Below are 10,731 nucleotides of genomic sequence, written 5' to 3'. Positions count from 1 at the left end.
GAAGCTCACTAACACTTATTAGCTATATGTCCTTAGGCAATTTCCACAATTTATCTGTCCTGTTTCCTCTCTGTAAAATGAGGATGAAAATAATAATGCCTGCATTTTAAGATGACTGTGAGAAAAAGATGACTTAATGTATTTATAGTACTTAGAATAATGATGCATAAGTGCTGCACAAACAGTAGCTGTCATTGTTGCTTATATAAAGCCACATACCTTCGTAAACACCTTATATTAATAATAATATTTTCTATGACTATTCTCAATTAAAGAAATGGCAGGCTTCTGGAGCAAGGAAAGAAAGATACAGGGAATCTTCTTTTAAAATTAGAAAAATAAGAGAGAAAAGCTAGTGACCATCAGTCACTGCCGCCGCTGCTGGAGGTGGAGGAGGCCCAGCCGGAGTCCAGATGTCTTTTCTCCAGGCCTGCGGCCCCTGACCGCTGCTCCTCTGCCTCCTCCCAATCCCGGAACTCCCTAGCCTGCCCGGGGCGGGCCAGTCGCACCCACAGGCCTCATGAGGTGGGACATGAACGGAATCACCAAGAGCAGGTTTGAGATGTTCTCAAATAGTGATGAAGCTGTGATCAATAAAAAGCTTCCCAAAGAACTCCTATTACAGAAATTTTCTTTTCTTTATGTTGTTACCTTATGTGGCTGTGCTCAGGCCTCCAGGGCCTGGAACGTTCTGGCTCTAGATGGCAGCAACTGGCAGCGAATTGACCTGTTCAATTTCCAGAGGGATATTGAGGGCCAGGCAGTGGAGAATATTTCACAAAGATGTGGGGGCTTTTTACGGAAGTTAAGTCTTCATGGGTGTCTTGGAGTAGGAGACAATACATTAAGGACCTTTGCACAAAACTGTAGGAACATTGAAGTACTAAATTTAAATGGGTGTACAAAAACTACAGACAGTACATGTACTAACTAGCCTTAGCAAGTTCTGTTCCAAACTCAGGCACCTTGACTTGGCTTACTGCACATCAATAACAAACATGTCTCTAAAAGCTCTGAGTGAAGGATATCCACTGTTTAAGCAATTGAACATTTCCTGGTGTGACCAAGTAACCAAGGGTGGCATCTAAGCACTAGTGAGAGGCTGTGGGGGTCTCAAAGCCTTATTCTTAAAAGGCTGCACACAGCTAGAAGATGAAACTCTCAAGTACATAGTTTCACACTGTCCTGAACTGGTGACTTTGATCTTGCAGACCTGCTTGCAAATCATAGATGATCTCATTACTATATGCAGAGGGTGCAATAAGTTACAGTCCGTCTGTGCCTCCGGCTGCTCCAGCATCTCAGAAGCCATCCTGAATGCTCTGGGTCAGAACTTCCCACTACTTAGAATATTAGAAGTGGCAAGGTGTTCTCAATTAACAGATGTAGGCTTTACCACTCTAGCCAAGAATTGCATTGAGCTTGTAAAAGATGGACCTGGAAGAGTGTGTTCAAAAAACAGATAGCACCTTAATCCAACTTTCTATACACTGTCCTCAACTTCAAGTTTTGAGTCTGTCTCACTGTGAGCTGATCACAGATGATGGAATTCATCATCTGGGGAATGGGGCCTGTTCTCATGACCAGCTGGAGGTGATTGAACTGGACAACTGCCCACTAATCACAGACGCATCTCTGGAGCACTTGAAGAGCTGTCACAGCCTTGAGTGGATAGAACTCTATGACTGCCAGCAAATCTCATGGATTGGAATCAAGAGACTCAGGACCCATTTACCCAATATTAAAGTCCATCCCTACTTCGCACCTGTCATTCCACCCCGGTCAGTGGGGGGCAGCAGCCAACGCTTCTGCAGATGCTGTATCATCCTATGACAGTGGAGGTGGCAGCCATGGTGAACTGAATATTTAATGACACTTCTAGAGTTATCACGGAGTCTCCAGTGGAAGTGACCCAGTGTTCTGGACAAGGGTTACTACGTGAGTCAGTGTTCAGATTCCTAGAGCCACACGTACATATACATACCCATCCACTCTAGCTCTGTGACAGGAGACTGAAGATTGTGCTGGCTTTATCAAGTGGATTGATAAAACTTAGCCATTCCTGTTGGACCAGAAGAAAATCATAGGCAAGGTAGGGGGAAGGGCAAACCCAGTGTTACTGCTTACTACTGTTTCTTTATTTTATTAAGGGGTTTATTTGGTGATTTTGGAACAGCAACTACAGTCCTCCAGGGTCAAGGAAAGCATAGAAAAAAACAACATATGTTGTATCCAGAGACCAGAAAGAAAATTTCTTTGCATCCTATAAATGGTAGCCATCCCTTGTGAGATGACTACACAGCTTCTGTGCTTCCTCGTTCCCATGCCAACATTCTGAGCATGCTCACAAAGAAGGCTCCTCCATTCTGCCCCCTGTTGAATATTTGGCCCAGTGGTTTCCTAAATGGTCGCATTGAAATTACTGTGGTCCAAATGTGATTACCTATTCACTCAAATTGACACTGTCTGTAGCACACTTGTGCACCTGTTGTCCTTTGTTACTCCCTCCTGCATTTTTGCCCCATCTGTCACCTGTTCATAGTCTGCTTACTCACACTCAGTTACTCTTTTGCTGTTGCTGTGTTTACAGTTTGAATTTTGGATGATTGGTTGGGGTTACCAAACATTTTTAAAAGAGACATTATCAATAAATATTTTTTTAATTCTAAAAAATAAAATAAAATTAGAAAAATACCAAGATGGTATCTGGTACAAAAATGGTGAGTACATTCAATGAGGGGATAGTCCTCCAAAGGAGAGAAAAAAAGGAAGAATCATTTAGGTGATAGTTAGGAATAGGTAGGGTGCTATGGGCAGCCAAGAGTAACTGCAACAAGATCAGAGATAAATACCTAAGATAAATTTTAACATCTTTAAAAAGTTTTTCAGGGGAATCCAGAGGCCTATAGTTTGAAAATTGTTATTATCTCATTTAATATACTAAAATAGTGGCTGGTGCACAAAATTCGTGCACTGCGGGGGGGGGGGGGTGTCCCTCAGCCTGGCCTGCACCTTCTCCAATCTGGGACCCCTCAAAGGATATACTATTGCCGATTTATAAGAATCAGGCCTAAACTGGCAGTCAGACATCCCTCTAACAATCCAGGACTGCTGGCTCCTAATTGCTCACCTGCCTGCCTGCCTGATTACCACTAACCACTTTGCCTGCTGGCTTGCTCGCCCCCAACTGCCCCCCATCGCTGGTCTTCTTGCCCCCAAATGCACACCCCCCCAGCCTGATCACCCCTAACTTTCCCCATGCCAGTGTTCTTGCCCCCAGCCGACCCCCCTGCTGGCCTGCTCACTTCAAACTTCCCCTCCCCCTGCTGTCCTGATCACCCCAACTGGCCCCCCACAACTGCCCTCCCCTCTTGGCCTCTAACTGCCTCTACCTCAGCAAAAATAGAGGACTCAAATAAACAAAATCAGAAATGATAGAGGTGAAATAACAACAGACCCCACAAAAATACAAAGATTGTTAAAAAATACTATGAACAACTCTATTCCAACAAACTAGACAACCTGGAGAAAATGTACATATTCCTAGAAAAATACAACCTTCCAAAACTCAATCAGAAAGATTCTAAAAATCTCAATAGGCCAATAACTATGGAAGAAATTGAAGCAGTCATCAAAAAGCTTCCAGCAAACAAAAGCCCAGGGCCAAACAGCTTCACAGGAGAGTTATACCAAACTTTCAAGTAAGAACTAAAACCTAGCCTCCTCAGACTACATAAAAAAATTCAAGAGGAAAGGACACTTCCAAACTCATTCTATGAAGCCACCATCATCCAGTACCAAAACCAGATAAAGATAACACAACAATAGGGAATTATAGGCCAATCCAATTAAGAAATGGGCAACAGACCTAAATAGAATCTTTTGAAAGAAGACAGAAGGAAGGCCTTAAGACATATGAAAATATGCTCAAAGTCACTAATTATCCTAGAGATGCAAATCAAAATGACAATGCAGGACCATCTCACACCCGTCAGAATTGCTATCATCAACAAATCAACAAATGACAAGTGTTGGCGAGGATGCAGAGAAAAAGTAACCCTCGTGCACTGCTGGTGGGAATGCAGATTGGTGCAGCCTCTGTGGAGAACAGTATGGAGTTGCCTCAAAAAACTAAAAATGGAACTCCCATTTGTCCCAGTCATACCACTCCTAGGAATATATACCAAGAAGCTAGAAACATCAATCAGAAAGGATATATGCACCTCTATGTTCATAGCAGCACAATTTACCATAGCTATGATTTGGAAACAGCCTAAGTACCCATCAGCAGATGAGTGGATTAAAAAACTCTGGTACATCTACACAATAGAATACTATGCTGCACTAAAAAAGAAGGAATTCCTACCATTTGTAACAGCATGGATGGAACTGGAGAGCATTATGCTAAGTGAAATAAGCCAGGCAGAGAAAGATAAACATAAGTATCACATGATCTCACTCATTTGTGGAATATAATGAACAACATAAACTGATGAACAAAAACAGTTCCAGAGACAGAGAAACATTGTTCAGACCATCAAACCTGAGAGGGAAGGTAGAGGAGGCTGGGAGTAAGGGGGAGAGATTAATCAAAGGACTTGTATGCATGCATATGGGCCTAACCAATGGACATAGACAATAGGGGGGTGAGGGCATGATTGGGGGGGATGATGAGGTAATGGAGGAATAAGGATGCATATGTAACACCTTAATCAATAAAGAAATTTATTTAAAAAGTAAAATAAAAATAGATAAAATCCTCAAGGAATAAAATAATAATAATAATATACAGAGATCCAACAGCAGACTAGAGGATCACAAGAATAAAACCAAAGATTGGAAATACAAAGAAGCAAATAATACCCTACCTGAAAAACAAAAAGATAAAAAAATGAAAAAAATATGAAGATAGTGTAAGGAGCCTCTGGGACAACTTCAAGCGAACCAACATCAGAATTATGGGGGTGCCAGAAGAAGAGAGAGAGCTAGATATTTAAAACCTATTTGAAGAAATAATGACAGAAAACTTCCCCACCTGGTGAAAGAAACAGACTTACAAGTCCAGGAAACACACAGAACCCCAAATAAAAGGAATCCAAAGAGGACCACACCAAGACACATCATAATTAAAATGCCAAGAGCAAAAGACAAAGAGAATATTAAAAGCAGCAATAAAAAAACAGTTACCTACAAGGGAGCACCCATAAGATTGTCAGCTGATTTCTTAACAGAAACTATGTAGACCAGATGGGAGTGGCAAAAAAATATTCAAAGTGATGAATTGGAAGAATCTATAACCAAGATTACTCTACTCAGCAAAGCTATCATTCAGAAGTGAAGGACAGAAAAAGAGCTTCACAGATAAGAAAAAGCTAAAGGAATTCATCACCACCAAACCAGTATTATATGAAATGCCGAAAGGTATTCTTTAAGAATAGGAGGAAGAAGAAAAAGGTAAAGATAAAAATTTTGAACAACAAATACATATCTATCAACAAGTGAATCTAAAAATCAAGTGAATAAAAAATCTGAGGAACAGTATAATCTGGTGAATATAATAGAATCAGGGGTCATACTCTATCATATGACGTGTACATTTATGGTTCAAGACAAGGCATTCATACTGGGCAACTATTGTTTGTTAGCTGTTGTCTTTTTTTTTTTTTTCTTTCTTTCTTGCAGAGACGTTGAGCTTATTAAGCTTAAATGACTGGTAAAGGTATATCAGCCACCTTACACATATTATCTCATTTAATCATTACAGTAATTCTATGAGGTAGTTATTATTATTACCCAATTTTTCTTTAATATTGTCTAAAGTTTTACATATGTCTCCCTTTTTCCCTAACTGACCCCCCAAGCCATTCCCACTCTGGGCTAACCTCTCACACTGTTGTCATTTTTTTTTTTAATTTGGCAATCTAAGGGAAAAGGCTAACTGCCATTGACTAAATCTTCAGGTACTGCATGTTTTATAAATTCTTGTGGCAACCCTGTTAAAGATCCCTTACTTAGAATATATAAGACCACACAATTTCAGAGAAAGCCTTTTGGATTTAAGTTAGAAATGTGAACAAAAATAGAATAATGTGAATTTTTAAATGATGATGAACACAAGAAATTCCTACATTATTATAGTGGAGTTACTTTTTAATTATCTTTCTTAATTATAAATAATACACATTAGTCATTAAAATGCTTAAAACCAGAGAATACCCGTATTAGTTACCTATGCTTTAGTTTAAGAAATTCATGGACATCCTTGTGTGCAAATGATTTTCAAAGTTAATGTGCTAACACACCATTTTGTTTAATGTGTTTTGAGGTGTGTCACAAAGGATGTACTACTAATGATAGTTGTAAGAGCAAATTATATGAATTATTTGCTTTTTTAAAATTAAATCAAAACATTCCAGGTAGCCTTAATAATATAAGCTTCTGCATTACAACTAATGTTTAGGGAATTCAATTTAACCCTGGGAAAACCCATCAATTGTGTTGCTTATATAAATGTCAACTGTCATGTGTATTGCAGTGGGGGGGGGTGTTGTGAAGCACTACAGTAGTCAATACTGAAAAGGTATTTCTTTATAACTATAGAACATAGAAAAGGAGGAGAAACGAGCAGAGCAATAAGAGCTAATATCAAATCAGCACATACTGTGTGTCAGACAATAAGTTAATCATTTGGCATAAATTATATTTTTATTTTTACAACAATCCTGTTAGATGCAATCATTATTATTACCATTTTACAGGTTAGGAAAGTAAACACAGAAGTTAAAGGACTTGTTCATTGTCTTACAGCTAGTTAAGCTGCAGATCTGGATTTCAAAATGAGGCCAAAATTAAGAGGACACAAAATAGATGATCCAAAGCTGTACTGATCATAAAATTTTGGGATGCAGCAGGTGTTCAATAATATTTATTGAATTAATGAATGTTTTTGAATCATTAAAACCATACCTCCCCACTTTTTGAGGGATTAATAATTGGGTACCCGGTATTTTGTGTTGTCTTTCCCTGAGTTAGAGCTAACACTGGTTTATAGTCATCTGGTAACAGACTATAAAATAAGCAGAAAGCATTTCAGGTAAATCACCAGGGTTTCCAGAGTCAGAGTGTATTTAGGGGCTCTATAAGCGCCAGCAACAGGAACTTATTTCTAGTCCAAGAGGAACTGAGAGCAGGCTGGTTTTATTATGGCACTACTCCCCAACACCACCTCCCTCCCCTGCAAAAAAGGAGAAAACGCAGGAAAATGAAACACCGATGTTTAAGTCTTGAATTTACTGGATGACAAGAAAATAATTTATACCAGCTATTTTTTAATTGTAAAATTGTGCCTTGGTTTTTGGGAAAAGAAATGGAGATAATTTTAGATGTATACGAGGTTGTAGGGAATAATATAGAAAGACTGGTGCACCCTTTACCAGGTTTCACCCAATGGCAACATCTTGCAAAACTATAATGCAATATCACAACCAAGATATATATATATATATATATATATATATATATATATTACATACATACATACATACATACATACATACAGGTTGCTTTACAACAAACTCAAATGAATTTGCTTAGTCACTTAGGGTCCCATTGGCCCACTGCTTGTTATTACACTTATGTGACTCTACCCATAGTTTATCTCTGTTCCCTACAGAATGTGGCTAACAGTAGTGGCAGTCTGTCTTAGAAGGCTTAGCTAAGAAGACAACATGATCAGGAATTGTCCACTGTGTTCCTAGCCCTTTCTCCTAAGATAAGCATGTCCCTGCATCCTATTACTTATGATTATTTAATTCTGCAAATATAGGCCCATTGAGAATTATTTTCTTATTCCTCTGATTATTTATTTTACCAGTGTTAGAGAATACATTTCACACAGACCATATTTCCCCCAAAATAAGTGGACATTTTAAAATAGTGCTACAAGGCTATTTTGTTGAATGCATTTGTAATAGGTAAATACACATTTAAAAAGGAAAAAAGGAATATAGAATGCATTCTATACTTAGTTTTTGTTAGAGATGTAGTTCTCTTTGGTATTCGAAAATCATCCTAACCAGTAAACTAAACAGTTACACTTTAAGCATTAATACCATTTTCCCACAAATTTCTAAATTAATAGATATGATTTCATCAATTCCTCGTCAAAAGAAAGGAGCACAAAATCCTTTCTTTTGTTTTATTTTATTTTATTTTGTTGTTTAAAGTATTGAGGTTGGTTTTTATCTGGGAATAGTTTGATTACAAAAAGTGACTGCCAGATGTGTGTGTGTGCGTGCGTGTGTGTGTGTGTGTGTGTGTGTGTGTGTGTGTGTGTGTTTAATTTAATCACAATATCCTTAAATGTTCCAAGAGAAATTTTTGGTCTGGAAATACATTTTTCATGCTCTTCTTTGCTTACTGTTTAGATCATGTCATAAAATCTCATAAAATGAAATCCATAGTGAGAGCAGAATACTTGCACAGAATTTAGTCGTGTTGAAGTATGAATCTCAGCATCTGCTGGCGAGGCTTTCACTCCTTTTAATTCAAGCCCAACTTAGTAGGCGCAGCACTGTGGAATAGACTAATCCTTTAATGAGGAAGGAAGGGAAAACAGGGGAGGAATATATTTTGCATTGCTCATGTTACCTGACATTTATCCCAAGTTTTCAGAATGTGCAAGAGAAAGGAAGCAAGTTTTAGAAGTCTGCCATGTGTTTATATTTCCACACTTTCTCCTTTAAAGAAAAAACAAAACAAAACACAACTCTCCTACAAAAATAATTCTAGCTCATCAGGGATAAATTCAATCATAGGAAATCATAAATCATGCTATGATTTTTAGTGTGTTTACCTATGAGTTAATTAACAATTTCAGCTATGTGCAGATCAACAAAGATGCACAATATTATTAACCTAGTACAAATAAATGCTGTTTTGACTACAAAACTCTATTATAAAAATTAACAATAGGATGTAGAGTGGTGGCACAAAATTGACAATAGTACATATCTCCAGCTCTTATTTAACCATTAGTTGTATACATTTTTCTTATTTCTATTTTCACAAGAGATTGTTAGCTCCTCAAAGCAAAATTCATACCTTGCTACACATTCTTTATATTCCACTCCAACAATGTCTTCAAAATAGTATACACTTGATAAATATGTTTGTTAAATTAGATGCTGTTGTTTATTTATTCTACAACTTCTTACCTATTTTTATTTAAAAAATAACTCGGCTTTGAAAATCATACGTGTGTATGTGGAAAGGTGGAGAATAGCTTTAAGCTATTATTATTCTGCCCCATTCTTGTCACTTTTTAATTTGTCATTGATCTTTGAGCAGGCTCTGCACAGTTCTGACAGCCAGCAACATGCAATAGGGTCAGGTCAAGCACAAAGAGTTTAAAGCAACAAATCGTTTCTAATAAATACTACGCTTCATTTTAGGTAGGTTGATATTTGATGTGTTTTTCAGAAAATTTAAAAAAAAATGTTTGCATGCTATCAGAAAGTAATGGCTGTATAGTTTGCACTGCTTTCATTTAAGAGAAGTCACCATTTATACCACGTATCTCATTGTCAAGAGGGTTAAAAGTAAGCCAGAAAATAAATTAAGCATTAGGGGTCTTTGCCCTCAAAGTCCCCTTTACCTTTAAAACATCAAGTCTGCCCATCCCCTTCATCTAAACAGCTTGGTCATTTTTACAAAATACAGATTGAAATGTGGGTGGTGTTAGTGGGCATTGGAGGCGTTTCTTACATGGATGTTATTATTAGCTTAGGAATAGTTTTGATGATTATTTTTAAAGCAATAAGTCCAAAGTGTATGTTCTAATTTTATTTATATGTCTATATGTAATTAGAAGTAGCCAAGAGACTGTGATTTTAAGATAGACTATTTATCTTTTTAAGTTTTTTCTACAATGTTTGTAACAATTGTAATTTAAAATATTATACATCTTAAATACACAATTACTCTTGAATATCACTGATTTTTCATTGACCAAATAATTTTTCTTCCAAAGGCTCAAAACTAATTTTGCCAATATTATCAAATGTGTGTGAGTTCTATTGTCTTTATTTCTCCTGTATCACATGAGTTTAAATATAAGACTATTTCTTTGCAGTGTGAGCCCATGTACTTTTATGCTCTCACATAGCAATGAATGCAACCTCTGGCATATACTGCCCTTCAATTGTGCACAGTAATCCTATTGATATTAATGAGTTTTTGCCTGGACTGAGTATGGTCATTTTATATGGCCTGAAGTGGTCGTTTTGTTGTGATTTGCATATTGGTTGTTGCAGAGTATAATGTATACATAATTTCTAAAGTGCCTAAGGATCTTTACAGAGGAAAGTTAGATACATAAATTAAGAAGATTATTGTTGCCTTTAAATTATTTTATTTGCAAATTTTCTAAAGCATTCATAAACACAGTACAAAGTGCAAATGTGGTGCAAGAGAAACCTCCAGAAAATAAAATTATTTCTGATCAGCAATTCTAAAATTTCCACTTGTGGACATATTTTCAATCCATTTAAAACAAAGCTAATTAGCTTTCTAACTCTACAGAAGGTATTATAGGAGATGTGCAGAAGCAGAGCACTAAGCAACAGAGGAGACTATAGGACTTGAACTTCCACAGTAATTGAGAGACTGAAGCCCTCAGGGTGAGCAGCAGGCCCTTTGTCCTGCAATCCCTTCCATACAACTTCCCTACAT

The 10,731-nt window shown here is 37.3% G+C and overlaps 1 pseudogene across 1 annotated transcript; it reads left to right on the top strand.

Moving 5' to 3' along the window:
• Positions 1 to 520: 520 nt before the first annotated feature.
• LOC311614974 (F-box/LRR-repeat protein 20-like) lies at positions 521 to 1,833 on the top strand (annotated as a pseudogene). Its single transcript has one exon. The product of its transcript is annotated as an F-box/LRR-repeat protein 20-like (transcript).
• Positions 1,834 to 10,731: the final 8,898 nt, after the last annotated feature.

Source organism: Pipistrellus hanaki (assembly GCF_964339955.1).
Source record: "Pipistrellus hanaki genome assembly, chromosome: X".
Taxonomy (NCBI): domain Eukaryota; kingdom Metazoa; phylum Chordata; class Mammalia; order Chiroptera; family Vespertilionidae; genus Pipistrellus; species Pipistrellus hanaki.
This window is presented reverse-complemented; position numbering and strand designations above follow the sequence as displayed.